This window comes from Corvus hawaiiensis, chromosome 17 (genome assembly GCF_020740725.1).
Source record: "Corvus hawaiiensis isolate bCorHaw1 chromosome 17, bCorHaw1.pri.cur, whole genome shotgun sequence".
Classification (NCBI taxonomy): Eukaryota; Metazoa; Chordata; class Aves; order Passeriformes; family Corvidae; genus Corvus; species Corvus hawaiiensis.
This window is the reverse complement of record NC_063229.1, coordinates 4,106,931-4,125,188: the sequence shown is the minus strand read 5'-3', so window position 1 is coordinate 4,125,188 and position 18,258 is coordinate 4,106,931. Positions and strand designations below refer to the sequence as shown.

The window sequence follows — 18,258 nt, the reverse complement described above, 5'->3', positions numbered from 1 at the left end:
AGGAGAGTCTGGATGGAGGCTGAACTCTCTTAATAAGCATCCCATTAATTAATGGCTTCTCCTGCGGCAGCACGGGGCTGTGGACGATATCCAGCCCTCTCCCCTGACCTCTGCGCTCTCCTCGCCCGCCGCCCGGGCTGCCTTTCCCTTGGCTTCCTGCCCCGAGCCCGACCACAGCCTTCCCGAGCGCTCCGGGCGGGATGGGAGGCACATGGCAGCGGTGAAAGGGGAGCCTCTCGCCGTCGCCTGTGCCTGGGTGGGCGTGCTGGGCCTTTCGTAAACTAATAGCTCCCAGCAGTGCTCCTAAATCAGACTTTGTGGAGCCGGGAGCGCAGCGCTGGAATGCCGGGCCAGGCGCAAAGGGCTGCGCTGGGCTCTTTATTCTTTTTTTTTTTTCTCTCCCCAAAGCCAGCGTTTGTTAGGTCTAAAGGGTCAGTGGAAAGCAGGAGAAGGGAGCTGGCGAAGAAAAATGGGTAAAAAATAAATGTAGGAAAAACTAGCAGAAAGCACGTTTGAAAATGTAGTTTTTTTGTGATTGGTTGAGGCTGGAAGGCAGGGAACCCTGCTCAGTGCTAAACCTGCAAAGCCAACAAACTGGGATGCTACTGGGAAGCTTTCCTTAAAATCCTGAGCTGGTGGTTTTACTGGGTGTAATGAACAAAACAGTTCAGGATTTATTTTTTTCCAAAGGGAGACTGGAATTGGGATATTTTTAATCAAGGTTGCCAGGTTAGTGACAACTAATTAATGAGAAAAGAGGCTCCTTAGGTGGCTGTGTGGTGGGGAGGTACCACTTTCCTCCTCCGAAGCACTGGGAAAGGAGCTGAGCCCCAGCAGCCCTCACAGATGTGCAGTCCCAGGGACTGGAGCAGAGGGAAGCTCAGGATGAAATTGGGAGAAAGGCTTCTGTTAAAAGAGCCCAAGATAAAGAAGGAAAAACCATTTTCAGGGCAAGAGTCAGATCTCGTGGCAGGGAAGGCACCAGTGGAGGGAGGTGCTGGAAGCAAACTGGGATGTGGTGAGCCTGCTGTAGGGAAGGGGCTTGGGATCCATCACGTGCATTTTATTGCTCACATTGGCCTCTGGGATGAGGCAAAAACCCCCAAGTTCTGCTGCTTTGATAGGCTTTAACCTGTGCTTTCTTAATTGTAAATGGTCTTCCACATCTGGTGGTGAGGAGCACTGGGAGCCTGGAGCAGGGTGATCCAGGACACAGCTCTCAAAGCCACCAGCTCACCTGCAAAAGGGAGGAGTTTGGCTTCCAAAGCCTGTTTGCGCCATAAACAGGTGCTGAAGAGGATGGTCCAGCAAGGAGTGGGGCACAAGTGTCAGATGGAGACAGGTGATTGGGTTTTCTGAAGTAGTGGAGAGGTGGCTGAGAGCTGCAGCAGAGCTCCATCCTCACAGCTTCCAAAGCCAGGAATGCTCCTGGTCGGGGTGTTGGGCAATTAAAGTTAAGCATCACCGAAATGACAATTGGAGGGGAGTGGATGTATGTATTTGAACAAATCTGTAATCAAATGGCACTGCTATTGATCTGGAAAATACTGTCAAGCTGCAGAGCTGTTGGACTAGAATTAATCCTGTGCAGGCTGGATTTTACTCTCTCCAAATAGGATTACTCATTTTTTCCATATTTCTGTGTTTGGTTTAAATACCCGTGACGGCTACAGAAGCTTGGATTTCTAATCAGAGCAAGGGTGTTAGGTTTAGGAATTGGTTTGTTGTTTTGGGGGGGATATTTTTGGACAGGACATCAATTCCTGCAGGTTTTTTCTTTACATATGTGGCCACAGGAATAAGGTATCATCTGCTTAGGTGATGTGTCTCCCCTCCCTTAATGGGTTGCCAGAAGTAGTTTCAGTAACTTCCTCAGGTTGTGTTTAATTCCTTGTTGCATCTTTGCTCCCCCTGTTTGTTTGGGGGATTTTTTGGCAATATCTGCTTGGGGATGTTCTGGGTGTAAAATTCTTCCAGCTCAATTAAGGTCAACTTTTAATATGGTTTTTCCCCTTCTCTGGGCAGGATTGAAATGGCACAAAAGCCATACAGCTCGTGTTCAGTCCAGAAGGAGGCAATGTATTTGGATTTCATTGAGGGCTGGAGCTCTTCTGCTCTGGGGAGAGGCTGGGAATGCTGGGGGTGTCCGGCCTGGAGAAGAGAAAGTTCCAGGGAGACCTTAGAGCCCCTTCCAGTGTCTATTGGGGCTCCAAGAGAGCTGTAGAGGGACTTTGGACAAGGGTCTGGAGTGGTAAGAGGGTGTGGCTTCCTACTGCCTTAGCAGGGTTAGATGGAATATTGGGAAGGAATTGTTCCCTGTGAGGGTGGGGAGGCCCTGGCACAGGGTGCCCAGAGCAGCTGTGGCTGCCCCTGGATCCCTGGCAGTGCCCAAGGCCAGGTTGGACGGGGCTTGGAGCAGCCTGGGCTAGTGGAAGGTGTCCCTGCCCATGGCAGGGGGTGGGATGAGATGAGCTTTAAAGTCTCTTCCAACCCAAACCTTTCTCTATGATTCTGTGACGAATTAAGCTTGTTAACATAATCTGCCATGTGCTAATTCAAATAATGGATTATTTATTGAAAGGAGGATGTTTGTTAAATGTGATAAATTTGCCAGGAATGGAGAGGTCTTATCTCTGTTTCGGGGGGTTGAGCTTGAACTCAAGTCACTGAGTCTCCCTTGCAACCCCACCAGCATCGCTTCAAAGGGAGCAGTCCCTTCTTGGCTCCACTGTCTTGTAAGGCATAAAGAAGGCAATAAAATGTTTGACTTTCCTGCCAGACCTGAGCCTGAAGGAGGATCCCAATTGGTTTCCATCAGATTCCAGTTAGTATGAATTTACGGTTTCTACTTAGCCTGATAAATGGCTTTGGCTGCCTCAGTGCATTTGGATTTATTTTTCTGTGCAATGGAAAGTGGTCAGCTTAAAAAGGCAAAGGCTTTCCAGGGTTGCCTTGAGTTCAAGTGAAGCTTCTTTCTGAGGTAAGAACACAGCAGGCAAAAAATAAAGCCGAGGCACATCATGGAATATCTGTGGAACAGCAGAGAAATCAGAAGCAGTTCGGGTCTCTTGTGCTCGCTGTGGCAATGGGCTATGACAGGCATAAAAATTCCACTGGAAACTGGAAAAATTCTTCAGATTTCCTTGCTTTCCTCACAAACCACACTGAGCAGCAGGTATCAATAGCTCCCAGTGTTCAAACTTTGCTTGCATCGTTCTTTCCATGGAACATTCCCAGGAGAAGAAAGCAGAAGCAGATTAGCATGGTGAGCCAGGGAAAAGCATTCTCCCCGTGCTGCCTGCAGTTCTGCTTCCTTCCGCTGTGCCGGTGATGCCTGGGCTGCAAAATCTGCTTTAATGCATATTTAGGAGCAGACAAGCCTCTTGGGAACAGTGAGGGGGGGTCAGTAGATGATGTGTGAATGGACTCCCCATCCCAGGTTGGAAGGGGGTTGGAGCAACCTGTGGAAGGTGTCCCTGCCCATGGCAGGGGTGGAATGAGATGAGCTTCAAGGTCCCTTCCAACCCAACCCACTCTGGGATTCTGTGATTTTTTTATACCTCATGGACCTGCATCTGCCAGTGGTGAGCTCAGGGATGGGCTTAGGGATAGGTCATGGTTTGGGTGAGCTGAGGCACATGGATCATGTGAAAGGCACAATCCATGAGGCTTTCAAAGGAGGTTTGGCAATGGCTTCTACTCAGGGCACCCAGGTGATCCCACCTGTAGTTTTTGTGCGTGGAGAATCCAAAACTCACTCTGATGCTGAGCATATTCCTGCCTCTCTAGCCAGAAGTGGTGATTTCTTCCTTGAGGATGGTGGGGTTTTGGTAGACACTGGGCTGTGGACACCATGGCAAAGAGTTGTGCCTTTTCATAAAGGTTTATAAAGTCGTTGTAACTATACTCAAAATACTTGCAGTGACCTGTGTTCTTGACATTTCAAAGTGCTTTAGGTTGTAAAAACATTGAAGAGATTTATTTAGCCATGGGTTGACAAAGGGTAGTTAGAACCCAGTTGTCGTAGTTGTGGACAGCTTTTATTTGTGTGAAGTGACACATTACAAACTGTTCAGGTCCTTAAGCTGAACTGTGATTTTAAAAAGCAGGCAAGGGAACTCCTTGTGCTGGTCACCTATTTTCCATAAAGCCCCCCCAGCCCCAGGATGTCCCTGTGCCTTCTGAGGGTACTTCTGGGATGGCTTTGACGCAAAGACCTGACAGATCCTGACAGGCAGCATCTCTTTGAGCATCTGCTGTTCACCATACAGCATCTCCCCCTCTGTTACGTTCAGACCAAAATCAGTTTTTGAGCTCACTGCCCAGTTTCAGGCTGGTTTGGGGATGCTGGGACAGGGCTGGACAGGGAACAGCGGTGTCTGGTGCTGGATACTTAATGCTGGGAGCACAGGGCTGCATCCATCTGCCTGGTACCATCTCCACTGGGGACAGAGCTGCAACATGAGCTTGCTTCTTATAAGACATCAGAGAATCCACATAAGAGCCACCGCTGTCGCCACAACCCAGCCGGGGACAGCTCCTGTTGGGGACCCCACAGCGTGAGGTGCCGGGGAGCCGACCATGAGATGCAAGTCCATAGAAAAATTATTAGTTCTGGTGCTGCTGGAGCTGCTTGGGTTGTGTCTCCCTCCATTGTCTGTGTAATTTAGAGATGGTTTTTCCATCTCAGCTTATGAAATATTGAGAGCTTCAGTATTTTGCGCAACCTCCATCAGAAGTGTCAGAAGCCCCAGCGAGCTGAACTTTCTGAACTTAAATGTTTTATTGACGTGCCTTGCCAGCAGCCCCTCCAGTGGGGACTGGGGTGCTGGAGGAAGGGAGTGCTGGGAGGCACTCTTGGATCTACCTGTTCCCAACCTGCTCTGCTGCCTGAGCATCACCTCATGGGATGCTCCAGGTATTCGTGTGCTGATACTTGAATGTGATTCACTTTTATTTTTTTTCCTAACTGAAGCATGTGGAATTGCTGCTCTTGGGTGAGGTTTGGAGGAGGGAGAGCTGCTGCAAACCTGTGCCCCCTCTGCCTGCAGCCAGGCTGCTCTTCTCAGAGCGATGTGTTTGCCCAGCCAGGAAAGCAGCAGTTTTGTGTGCTCCTACAACAGCCCAAAGTCTCCTGCCCAAATTCTGCCCCCATTACCATGCAGCATCCTGCCTGTACTGGGAGGCCTGTCCTCTGCAGGAGGAGATCGTGGAGGAGTTGGTGTGTTCATGAACTCATGCCATGCCTGCTTGCAGAATGCTTTTTAATGCTTCCTTTAAAGCAGTTTTCTCCCTTTACAGCCTTTTCCCCTCCCAAAGGGAAGCAGAGGTACCTTAAACTAATTAGGAATAAGCAGCAGAGAAGCCAGGGTGAAGGGTTAGATGAGATGCCGGGGGGCAGTACCTCCAGAAGGTTTATGAACGTGGCTTGGCAGTTAGCAGTAGCCTACCGCAGCACTGGGAATTTCATCAAAAGGAGCATTTTGCTGCCTGTGAACAAGTAACTATCCCGTCATGCCTACACCAACTGTGGAGAATTTGGCATGTATGATTTTGGGACTTGTGAAAAACCAGCATCTCCCAGCTTGGGTAGTGGCAGGCTCTTAGTTTGCAGGACTGGGAAAGTATTGAGTCCCTGGTTCTCAAAACAAGTAGCTGGAGGGAAAGGTGGTGTTGACTGCAAAGATTTGGAAAGGATATCAAGACCTGAACCTGCTCAGCTGTATGGACTGGAGCAGTGAATCCCTCCTGAGGTCTTAAAATGTGCCTGTGCATGGTCTGCAGGCAAAATACAAACATTGCTTCTCCTCCTGGGTGGTTTTACAGGAGCTGGGAGTGGGATGGTGTGGAGCAGGATAGTTTGGGCAGTCTGGAGGGGTGGTTGCCCCTGCTCGGGGCAGAACCCCGGCAGCCGGGGATGCCAGCCTGCGTGGCCAGGAATGCTGTTGTGTAAATCCGTGTTTGCCCAGCACCCGGCTGGCGGTGAATGGTGCCGGGCTGATGGGATTAGTCAGGGGCCTCCAGTTAATATCTGTTGTTCACGCCGCACCTCGGGGAGCAGCTTGTCAGGATTGCCAGGAGGTTTGTAGGTGGCAGAGCCGCCACGTCTGTCCATTAATGAGAGGGGGAAAATGGTCAAATGTGGTCGTGCCCAGTGGGTTTCTGCTCCGAGCCTCCTTCACTGCTCTGAGATCTCTGGTGGAGTTTACTCCCGGTATAAAACATTTCGGATTTACATTTTCCTTTAACACTTCCTCTTCGAGCCGGGTAGTATGTTACACATTTAATTGCTCTTCCTTTGAATTTTCCAGTCCGCGTTTGGTACCCTTGCAACATCAGTGTCTTGTTATCTTGTTGTTGCTTCTAATTGCTTCCACATGCCAGCTTTCCAGCGCCGCAAACTCCGGCGCTGGGCTCGGGGCGGGGGGAGTTTGCAGCGAAGATTTACGTGCGTGGGGAAACCTTCGGAAAATTAATCCGCCGGTTTACCCAACAGCTCATCCCGATTTCAAAACCCAGGGCTGAGACAGAGGCTGCTGTGCCCCCGGTGCTGCACAAGGCAGGGCCGGTTTGGGGAGGGTGGTTTGGGGCGGTGGAGCTTCTTTTGCTCCTGCCCTTGTCTCGCTGTTCCTGCCGGCCATAAACAAATTCCGTGTATTTAACAAGTTAATGTCAGGCGGGCGGCGAGGCGCTGGTAGGTGTGTGCCTGGTGACATCAGCTGGCGAGCAGCCTGGCAGCAGCGCGGCGCAGGCAGGGAGCAGGCAGGGAGCCGAGGGTGTGTGCCTCTAAGCTGGGTATTCTGGCAAGGTGGAGAGCTGGTCTGTTTGGCAGGACCTTCCCATCTGGGATCCATCTGTGTTTCCCTGGAATCGGACAGGCGGCTCCAGGCAGTGAGAAATCGCAGATGTGCGGGACCTGACACATGTCCAGCTAATGAAAGGAGAAGGCAGGCTGGGCTCCGGCTGCGCTCGAAGATCACGGGCGGAGGAGGAGGAGGAGGAAGAGCGCTTTTCTTTCTATTTCAAAGAAACGAGGTGTATTCCACAGCAGCTGGATCCTTGCAACCTCGCTGGGTAGGGTAAGCAAGGCATGGGATTATTTTTAAACAGCGCTCGGCGGATCCGGGGCCGCGGGGGATGCTCGGGGGATGCTCAGCCCCGGCGCCGCCAGGAAGGTTGGAGGAGCGCCGTGGCTTTTGCCGGTGGGCTGGGGAGAGCCCCCACCTCGGGAGCAGGTAGAGGGAGAGGCTGGGAGCGGCGGCGGCCGCAGCGCTTCGCCAGCCTTGCCTCGGTCCTCTGCAGTGCTGGGGAAAACTTCAATAGCCCAGCCGGCTGCATGCGAGGATTCTGCAGCTGAAAAAACACTAAACTCTCTCTGAGGAGAGCTGCGGTACAGCTCGTTCCCTGTTGCTATGGAATGGTTTGGGTTTTTTTTTTTTTCTTTCCCCCCGCTCCCCCCTCCATGAGCAGAGGGTTGGGATTCTTGGCGTTTTCTGGGGAAATGGCAAAGCAGGAAGGGTTTTGTGTGTTTTAGCAGAACGTGGTTTTTCTGCTGTGCCTAGGCTGACTCTGGTTTCTGCATGCTGGTATTGAAGCTGGGAGTGGGGGGGGTAAACTGCAGAGGTGGATTTCTTCCATTGGCTCCCAAATTTCCTTAATTTTCCCAGTGTTTTCAGGGCTTCTCTGCATTGTGGCAGAGACTGCTCCCTTTTTGTCTTTGCGCTCCTTGAGCAGCAACTGATGCTCCCAGCATCTAAATCTCCCAGATCAATCTTGTGATACCAGAACACACCTCCTCTATGTATTTTCACTGTCGGGCTGTAGACAGGCTGTATTTTCCTTTTTCTGTTGTAACCCCTGGACCTTGCATATTTCGTTTAAACCTGCCCTTTTCCCCCCTCCCTGTCTTTTGGGAAGGTTCAGGAGTTGAAATTGCTCGTCTGACCCTCTGGTGTAGCTTGTTGTAAAGATCCCTCTGTTGCACATTTAAGCTGATCCCCAAAATATTAACTGCTTTTTCTGCCCCCTGCACCACTCAGCTCCTGTGCAATGATACTCAGTCCATTTTATGTGCTGGAGAAATCCTGCCCAGCCACAGGAGATGCATGAAAATCAGTGCTCAAAGTTTGGGGAGCTTAAATGTGGCTGAGCATCGCTTGCTGTCAGGCTGGAAAAAGAGAGAGGAATATTTGCTGGGCTGTCTGGTGCAGGGGGATTCCCTTTGGTGTTGCTTTGTCCAGGGTAGCTTTAAACATGCCAAATTACAAGGTCTCCTGGGGCAGAGCCTGGCTGGGCTCCCTGGCAGGGTGCTTAGGCTGCAGCTTTGTGCTCGGCCAGTTTGGCCACTCCGTGGGCCACCTTAAGGTTTTCCTTCTTTTGCAGCATGAAGCATTTGGGTAGAAGCTTTTCAAAATATTATATGTCTGCTTCTAGAGATGCACCAAACACCTCCTGTGTGTCCCTGGAGAGGAGGCAGAAGGAGTGTGTGCACTTCAATGTCTCAAAGTGCACCAGCACAAAGGAGTTTGAAACCCCAAAAATATCCAGCAGAGCCATCCAGGGTGTGATGATATCTAGGAGCAGAGAGCCATGCTCCTCTGCTGCAGCTCTCCTGGAGACTGCCCGAGTTTGTGAAGGCAGCACAGGGTGTTGGAGCAGCTGCTCCTGCAGTCTCCTTGCAGGTCGAGCCCTGATTAAGCAAACGGAAGTTCTCCCGGCATCAGGGCAGCACAATTTGGCCATTAAACAACTAATTTGGTAGAGTCTTGCTCAAGCCCTGCAGGAAATTTTCTTTTTTTTTTTTTTTTTTTTTTTTCTCAGGCTCCTTTATTTTTAAGGATTTAGGATGCCTGATGAGCCGAGTGCTCAGGTGAGAGAGGTAGCTGTATTTTGGGGAAGAGGGTGGCTTGAAACTCTGTCCCCAACCCTAATAATTTTATAGAGATGGTGTAGGACAGCCAAGTGAAGACACTTTTTATTCCCCTACTACTGTCTACTGGATGACATGATTTTCACTATTAATATGGAAAAGATGTTTAGTCTGATGTTTGGAACTACCTAGGGCAATGACCATGTGCCCTTTACAGCCAGGTAGCCCTACCCCAGCACATCCAGCAGTTAGAGAAACACCCAAATAATGCAAAACTAAGAGACTCCAGTGTGGGAAACAAGGAGAAAGAAGTAAAGCAAAGGCAGTGGGAGTGAGTACTGCCAACAGGAAAGTGCAGCTAAGCCAAGGGAAGGATTTGAAGGGTTTGAGGAAGGAGCAGAATTGCTGAAGGCAAGGAGAATAAATCGTTAATCTGAGAACTCTATTACACAGGGAATGCCCTGAGGAAAAGAGCAGAAACTCCATTTAATAGTGAAAAGGCCAAACCAGTGCTGCCAAGCCAGGCTCTGCTCTGCCCAGGGACTGGAGCCACAGCCCCTGCTCACTTCCAAGATGCTGCTATTTTTGCAACTTGCATCTGCTGGTGTTGCAGAGGCTTGTTTAAACCCGCCAAAGCAAGGGGAGCTTTGCTCACGTGAACCCTGGGTCGGGCTCTTGGGTTTGGTTTTTTTATTGGTTTATTCTTCTCAGTCTTACAGGACTGGTGTTCCCAAGAGAGCGGGGTTTCGCTTAATGCTGCCTCGCCTGTCGCATCGAGTGTGAGTCCCAAATGCTTTTACTGCTGCTTTACAGAGCTTTGTCTTGCATCTCCCACAGTGGATTTTGGCTTGTAGAGGTTATCACTGGTTTGACAGGTTTGTGTGGTTTGACTGCAGGAGCTGAGTTTTCAAGTGAATCAGCCCTCCAGGCCCCAAATTGACCCATAAATGCAGTAACCACCAGCAGCATTTAGCAGGAGGCAGCGCTCTCCCACGGTTATGGGACGGGATGGGGGAGCCAGGTGGCCTCTTGTTTTTTCCAGATCTGTTTTTTTAAGGTTTGGACAAAAAATGAGATTTGTTTGACGTGTATATGTGATGTTTATAGTATAGCTGGAGAGCTGAATGCAGTCATTTGAGGACTTGGGCACACGCAGCAGATTTAAGGCAGGAGATGGTCGTAATCTGTTGCCTGTTGGGTTTTTTCCCATTATAAGAGCTGGCTTATCCATACTTGTTCTGGGCTGGATTGTAAGCTTGCCTTTATCTAGTGACTATTTCCATATCTGATTGCTTGTTAGGAGTTAGGTATGAAATGTGTTTCGACAGACACTCCAGAGCAGTCCCCGGGGGCAGCGTCACTGCAGGTCTCTGGGAGTCTGTTCAACTTTTATTTTTATGGTGGAGACTGCCTTAATTCATGCAGCGTTCAGGGAACGGCTGGAAAAACCTTTGTTTAGAGCGGGAGCAGCAGCCAGGAAGAAATGGTGAGCGATGATCCCACAGTTAAAGTGCAGCACGGAGAGGCTTGGGTTCAGTTCCTGGGTCTGCAAGCAATTTTCTGAGGCAGGACCTTGACCTTAGCACTGCTTTGTGTGTCAGCAGCTTATGTCCAACAGGACAATAGCGATTTCAGAGGTTTCAAAGCATTTTAAAGTGTAACTATCATGCCTTTTATTGGGCTGGGTAGCGGCATTTTTATAAGCCAAGCTTAAGGTTTGAGAATAATGCGTATTGAATTTCCTTGGCGCGCTCCTGGCCATGGGATTCTGGTGGCTGCAGCAGGACTCGGGGTGTCGAAGGAGCACAGTCACAGGTGGCCAGAAGACCATTTAGAAGAACCAACACTTGCAGATCTTCAAAGCCAAGAGTCAGTTTTCCTTCCTTACCTTCCCGTGGCAGCGGGATGCCGCAACCTGCCGGCGGGATGCTGCGTAACCATCCCTTTAACCAAACAACGCCGAGAACCCCCCGAAGTATTGACACCCATCCCTGAGCTGAGCGGGGAGGAGGAGGAGGAGGGCCAGCTCGGACCTGTTGCAGGCCGGCAGGCAGGCTGTGAGTGCCGAGGGGAGCGGGCATTGTGCGGAACAGATGTGCCGGGCGCTGCCGCCGCGTGCCGGCTCCGTGCGCGGCTCCCCGCGCCAGGTGCAGCCATTGTTCCCCGGGCTCCCCATTCAGCCGCCCTCGGCTGCCGCTCCGCGCCCGCTCCCGCATTGTTCCTCCAGGAAATTAGCATTAAAAACCCATCCGAAACCCCCACGTCCCTCAACTGCAGGTGACTGTTATTGGCCCCAGCTGCCACCCTTGTGCTTGATTACTTCCATATGGGGCTGTGGCAAGATGTAGGATCCACATATTGATTTTTTTTTTTTTTTATATTTTTCTTCCCTTTTTTTATCCTGCCCCCCCCCCCGACCCTTCAGCTTCAACAAAACCCTGAAATCTGTTAAGCCCCCGATAGGCTCCAGTTGCTGTTACAACTGGGATGAACATTTTACAAGCAAAGCTAATTACACCCTCTCTGCTTTCTTCCTTTCTTCAGCCCCCACCCCATAAATGTAAAATAACCAGAGGGCAATTGGTAGTAAATTAAATCTTTGCAGTGTCCTGAGAGGAGGTTTCCTTGCTAGCAGGAAGAAGTCTGCTGGGCTTTAGATGTTTTGTTATTTGGGTTTGGCCTTGTTTTTGGGTTGTTTTTTTTTTTGTGCTAGAAAATGGGAAACTCTGGCGTACTGCTGTGACACACCTATTAAAGGGACACACAGATCCCAACCTGGGTCTGGATAGAAAAGGAGAACATAATTGAACAAGTGGGATGTTAATTTGTGAGTGTAGTCAGCTCTTGAGAGGAGCCAAGGAGAAACTCCATGCCAACTGAGGTTACAAATTTCTAGGAACGATGTGGTTTTCTGGTATGATTTATCTACAGGGCAGCAGGTTCCATGAAAGCCCAAACCTCCCAAAATCTCTCCTTGTGGTAGTGCTGGCAGAGAGGCGTGGAGCATCCTGGATTTTCCTCGAGGCAAGATGGGCTGCAGTTGGTAAGAGGAGAGAGGGAGGCAGGGAGCATCCCTTGCTGCCCTACCTGGGCCTTGGAAATGCACCTGCTCTGCAGAGGCACAGAACATCTCCGGTGGGGAGCACAGGTGGGTCCACGCAGCCCTGACCTCCTTTGTGCCAGGCAGGAGTAGAGGAGGGTGGCAGCTCGTGCCCATGCTGGAGGCATCAGGCAGAGCTTCCCTCTGTGCCTCTGCCCGAGCAGCCTGGGTGCCAAAGCTCTGTCCCACGCCCCAGGTCGGTTGGTCTGTTGCACCTCTCTGCAGAAATGTTGTGGTTCCCTTACCCAGCTGGGACTCCCTAAAGGTTGTGCTGAGGAAGGTTGTGCTGGAGGCTCCTGACACAGCAGTTCCTGAGGGGGTGGTGGTCCTTGGAGCACCATGGCTGAGGTGTTCCTGCTCCTGCCTGGGCCTCAGGGGGCTGCTGAAGTTGAGAGCCTACCAGAGCCTTGTAAGCCTCAGCTGTTACAGCTTGGGAGTTCATTCCTCAGGCAATCATCACCTTTTGTGTCTTTGCATTCTGGGTGGTGCCCCAGCAGCCCCTTCCGTGGGATCTCTCGCGTGATGCACTGAGCAGTTCGTGCTGAGACCTGGCAGGGCAGCGTGACAGTGGTGCTGCAGTGTCCCATCATGGTACAGATACAGATTTCTAGCTGGAAATGATCCTAGAAATGCCCCTCCCTCCTCACATGAGGACATGGAATATATATTCATAATGGAGAATGACGTTTTGTTCAGCAGTGTCCTGGCTAGTCTGGAATTAGATGCTGCAGTGAGACTTTGTTGACATACAAAAGTCTTTGGGGATGGCTGGAGTTTGGTTGGTTGATCTCAAGATTACAAATGCAAACTTATTTATGGATAGGGAGTGGACTTGCCCTGAGGCTTTGTGTCTCAGCATTGGTGCTCCACCATTTGTCAGGTTGACCTTCACCGTGAGCTCCATCCTCTCTTTGACGGGTGGGACCTGCCAATGTAGATTGTGAGGATTTAAGATAAAAATTCTGGTTGCTATCTGAGAAGATGTGTTCAGCTGAAATGCTTGGTTTATTTACTGCACGTACCTCCTTCCTGATCCAGACCTCTCCTGGCTTGGCTGCCTGGCATGGACCACCCAGATCTTCCTGGGAAGCATCTGTGCAGGTGCAGTGGTGGTGAAGGTAGTGGACTTGTAAAAAAAAATTCCAGCTCTTAGGGGTGCTGTGCAGCCTGGGGAGAGCCACCAGGTCCAGCGGGTCAGAAGGTGGATGAAGGAGGCAAGGCAACCTAACAGAGTATCTCAAACAATTTTCCTCAGACTTGTTTTAAACCCTTCAAAGTCAAATCTCAAACTTAGGGGGTTTCTTCTCCCTAATTAAATTAACAGGCCATATGGTGTTTACTGTGAGCGCCTGCAATATGGAAGGAGCTACCTCCTGGATCACTTTCTTTTTTCAAAAGCTGCTGCTTTACCTGATGTCACTGTTCTGAAATGTTCTTTTCAGCAGCAGGCACAGGGGGTTATTTCTGCCACCTCAGTGCTGTTGGTGTCACCTTCTGACCCCAGGGTTGAGCTGGATCATAGCCTGTTTCTGCAGCTTTCTTTGTTTTTTCCTGGTTTTTGTTAAGCCATTTTGCTGCTTAGTGGGGACTGTGTATAAGTCAGGTTTTTTCATGCTTTTTCACATGCAGGTGATGATTCTTGTTCTTGGAGCTGAGGAGAATAGAAAACAACTCAGGGTGGGTTTTTTGGGGGGTGCTGGTGTTTTCTTTTAACAACTGGTACTATTTTTTTTCATTGAGGGTAACATGACTATCTCAGGAATATGTGAAACTGCAAGTTTTGTAGAGTTTTGTTCTTTATTAATGGGCTGATTTTAAACAACTTACTTTGCATGTGCTGCTTTTATCTTTGCATGCAATCTGGAGGAGGAAGTGAAGACCTTGAGGAAGAAAATCATTGGGTTTTTGTAAGATCCTTGCACTTAGCTGAACAGGAACTAGGGTAAGAATCTCTAAACCTGTAGGAGAAGTCAAGGAATGGAAAATCTCAGATTTTGCTGTCTGTTTTGAGCTGCCCTCACTCCTTTAGTAGGGTTTTTTGGTAATCATCATTCTCATGTGTGAGTGCCCTTGCTGTGAGCTCATCCTGCATCTCTCCAGTGGTGTAACTTAACCTTTCTCTGCGGTTTTTCACTTGTTGGCGCATCTTTTCCGTAGGGGCAGGGTGAGCCTTCATCTCCAGCCAGGCTCAGCTTGTTGTGGGGTGTCTGAGCTCCCAGGAACAGATCCATTTGTGGCCGCTGAAAACACTCTGCCACATTAGCATATTCCTGCAACGTATGCTCCAAGGGTGTTTCTTTGCAGAGAAGCCTCTCTAAAGATAGCATCGTGAAGTTCTGTGTTGTCAACCAGGGACACTTGATCTAAAAAACAACATTTGATACACAGACAAGGTTTGCAAGTGCCATCTGGATTCTGGGAGATGAGCTAGGTTGTCTCTGTTTTGCATACACTCACTCAGGAAAAAAAAAAAAAGTGTGTGCAGGCAGATGAATTCTTCAAAATCACCTGAGCAGAACTGTTTAGTCCACATGACTGTCCTCAGTGACATGGGACACCAGTGTAATGCCATACCACTGGCTATCACATCCCCGTGGACCTTCTTAGGGTGCTGGAAATAATTCTGTAGTTTAGTGATATATTATTGAAACCCAGGTGGAGTCAATTGAAATTCTCTCACACCAGTAATATTTTAATCTCCTATCCAGCATACTGCAAGGCAGAACCTGCAAATGATGCAAAGCCCTGCAGAAATGGGCATCTTTTTAGGGAGGTGGGAATGCAGGGAACGCAGATGTCTTTGTCTGGCTTCAGTTCTGCCTGGTGGAGAGGCTGTCCTCAAACCCATGCCAGCACTGAGAGAAAGCTGAACACCATGAAAACCTAAAGTAGCCCTGGGTTGAACAGCAAACTCCCTGTCCACATCTTCCCAGGGATATGTAGCTTATAGAATGTATTTTCCTTCAGGGCCTATTTCTTGACTTTCTAGTTATCCTCTCATATGCAAATCTAATTTGCCTAATGGGCTGGTGAGTGTAATTGAAAGGCAGCCTGCACTTACACGATAGTGAAAAGTCTCACCTGTGCCCAGGCACAGATGGGGCTCTGCCTCACTGCTGCATCATTAGAGGAAATTTATAGGCACTGTGGCACAGGCTTTGCTGTGACCAGGGGATGAAAACAGCAGTTCAGAACAAACTTGGAGGTTTGCTGGGTTGTTTTGTGCCCTGGTCTTGCAGTTTTGGCAATTGAGCTTTTGGGGGTTTTGTCTTTCCCCCGTACTCCAGTTGATGGGGAGCAGGTTAATGCAGTTTACTGGTAACTACCTGAGGACAACCCTGAGAATGATGAGTTGGAAAGTCTTGTCTGTGCTGTGTTGCAGTGGGATGGGTTGAAAGCAAGTGCAACAGCTGCTGGGCCAACCTTCACTCTCCAGTCCCCGTGCATCACTGAATCTCCAGAGGTTATCCATGGAAATTCTCCGCCTCTGCTGCCAACGAGAGGGAGGGGAAGGAGGCACAGCAGAAACAGTCACTGCTCTGATCCATCTCTGCTGGGATCATTCCCTCAACAGACCAAGAATTTGTGGATCCCCCATCCCTGGCAGTGTTTGTGTCCCAGTTGGGCAGGGCTTGAAGTAACCTGGTGGAAGGTGTTCAGAGGGTTGGAACAGGGTGATCTTTAAGGTCCCTTCCAATCCAAACCATGCCACGATTCTAAATAGTGACTTTTGATGGTTCTCCTGTCCATCCTGATCTCTCTGTGCCCGGACTCTGCCGGAGATGCTGGCTCGTGGTGCTCCAGCTGTGTAGGGGCCCCTCTACATCATCAGGCCCCTACACCCCTCCAAAACACACCCCTAAACGCATTCCTCCTGTGCTTCCAGCTCCGTGGAATGGTGGAAAGTTCCCACATGCTGGTCAGGCTTGGGGCACAGAGGAAGAGCAATTTGTGTAGTTGTGTGAGGAGTGTTTTTAAGAGGCAGAATTGTCGTCTTGGCAGGGCTCCTGTGTGTGCCATTGATGGCAGGGACTATTAGCTGGGCAGCACAGAATGCACTTAGCGCCCAAGTGAATGAAGTGAGCTCTCCACAGAGCCAGGGAGCTGGGGAGTCATTAGCGAGGCTTGGCTACCTCAGAAATATCAGCAGGGCAGTGAGAAGGGTGTTGGTGTGGGCAGCACTGCCAGCACTGTGCCAGGGCTGCCTGGGAAAGCCACCCTGGCTGTGTGGGGCAAGGGACACTCCTGGTCACAGAATCTCAGGGTGGGTCAGATTGGAAGGGACCACAGCGGGATTTCTGGTCACACATCCCTGCTCCAGCTGGGTCATCCTGGAGCACATGGCACAGGGTTGTGTCCAGACAGTTCTGGAATTCCTCCAGTGAGGGAGATATTTGCCATCTCTGGGCAATCCCACACAGTAAAGAAGTTCTTCATGTTCAGGTGGAACTTCCTGGGCACCGGTTCCTGCCTGTTTCTTTTGTCCCCACAGAGCAGAGTCTGGTCCCTGCTCTGACCCTTCCCTGCAGACACTGACAGAGGGATGGAGTCCCCTCTGGCACTTGTAGGAGGTTGTAAATAAAAGGGATGAAAGAGACTTCCCAAATCTTTCCCAAGTTCCTCCTTGATTTCTTGGACAACTTGCCCAGTTTTGGATAAAGTCTGGTGGAACTTTAGCCCTGGAGCTGGCTGGCAGTGGTGAGCTCCTGCTCTTCAGCCTCCATCTGGAGAAGGGAGACTCTGTGTTAGACTGCTTTGTATTTGGAAATGGTATGACTTCAGGGACCCAAGGGAGATGTTTTTCTGTATCCTTCCTTGATTGCTTCATTTTGGGTTTGTGGTAGAACTTGGTTAGTGGTTTGTTTTGCACTGGATTTGGTTTCTGTTTTGTTTTTGCTAAAATGACCATTGTTTTCATCTAAATTGGCCCCTCTGACTATGAGCTTGGGGACTGCTTCCTTCTCCAGATGGTCAGGATTTGTACCTGGTCTGTGCTTTATAAACAGGTTTGTTGTTTGGGGTTTTTTTCTAGTTTAATATAGGCTTTTGTAATAGTTTTGGGTGTCCTTGCTATTATTTGTGCCTCTCTGTGGTCACATTGGTTGTTATGGATTAAATGTGGTTTTCTGCCTTGAGATCTCGCTTCTTTCAGAAGTGCCCTTGCTTTTTTTAATTGCTGTTATTTACAGTTATTGGTAGTGGTGCTTGAGCTGCTGGCACTGGTGCTTTGGGTCTGCCTGGTATGCAGAGACTTTTTTTACCCCAGTTTGTGTTTTACTCATTTTGAGTACTCTCTACTCACTGGGTACCCCTACCCTTAAACCCCAGACCTGCTGTTCCTGTTCTCATTAGCTCACATCCCTGTGTGCTCAGTGATAATTTGTGATGCTCTAAGAAATCCAGATTTGCTCAGTACTGGTTGTTTTCTGAGGTCAGTGCTGGTTTTAAGGTTGATTTATAATGTTGGGGACCAAACTGTCAAGCAGCAGGGTTTGGAAGATGGAGGACAGCAAGAGGGATATCTTCTTAAATGGTTTTAAAGTTTGACTTAAAACTCCTCCTGTATGTCTTTAGTAGTCAGGTTTAAAGCTCCCAAATCTTCAGTTAGTGGGTGATTTTAGGGTGGGTTCAAATTCATCTTTTATTTTAAACGATTTAATGATTTTCAAGCTGTTCCCCTTTCTCCTTGTGCTTCCTTCCTCCGAGGTGCTCCAGGCTGCCTCTGCCCTGCTGTAGGGATCCCTGGGGTGTGCCAGGCAGAGCAGTGTGGCACTGGGGACCTGTCCACGTCATGGACAATGCCTGTGTTTGTTGTATCCAGTGAGGCAGAATCACTGTGGAGGTGCAATCTAATCTCAGGGATGCCCAGGGAAGAGGACACGTTTCACAGACAAGGCTGTCTCTCCCGAAGGAGCTGCTGCGGCTGAAGGATTTCTGGGTTCTCTGATGACAAAAAACTTGAGTAAGCCTTGCTGCCCTCATAACAACCTGTGGGAGCTTTTGTGCAGACCATTCACATCCCTGTAGGAACTCGTCCTGCATGTGGCCAGGCTTATTCCCAGCAGCTAACTGTGAGCAGAGGCACAAGGGTGGGCAGGATCCGAAGTGCCAGGAGCTGTGGGTTTGGGATCTGAGCTCACCTGGCACTGTGATAAAGGGTGTCACACCATCCCTCAGCTGCTTGGGGTTAAAAATGCACCAGGAGGTGCAGTGGCCTCTCCTTGATGGGATGCTTTTCTCAGAGGAAACTCCCAAAATGATTGTCCTTGGAGAGGCAGGGTTTCATCCC

General features: G+C 49.8%; 1 protein-coding gene across 7 annotated transcripts in view; it reads left to right on the top strand.

The window, feature by feature from the left end:
* CBFA2T2 (CBFA2/RUNX1 partner transcriptional co-repressor 2) overlaps window positions 1–18,258 on the top strand; it is a 58,435-nt gene that overhangs the window by 14,500 nt on the left and 25,677 nt on the right. Inside the window, exons 1-2 of one of the 7 annotated variants that reach the window (XM_048321664.1) lie at window positions 10,798–10,802; window positions 12,666–12,669. The exons of 4 other annotated variants lie outside the window; for them this stretch is intronic. The gene's annotated coding sequence lies outside the window, so the exon portion shown is untranslated. Of the gene's footprint in view, window positions 1–6,534; window positions 7,080–10,797; window positions 10,803–12,665; window positions 12,670–18,258 lie in introns of those variants that run through there. 2 more of the 7 variants (XM_048321663.1, XM_048321662.1) reach the window with 2 other exon arrangements.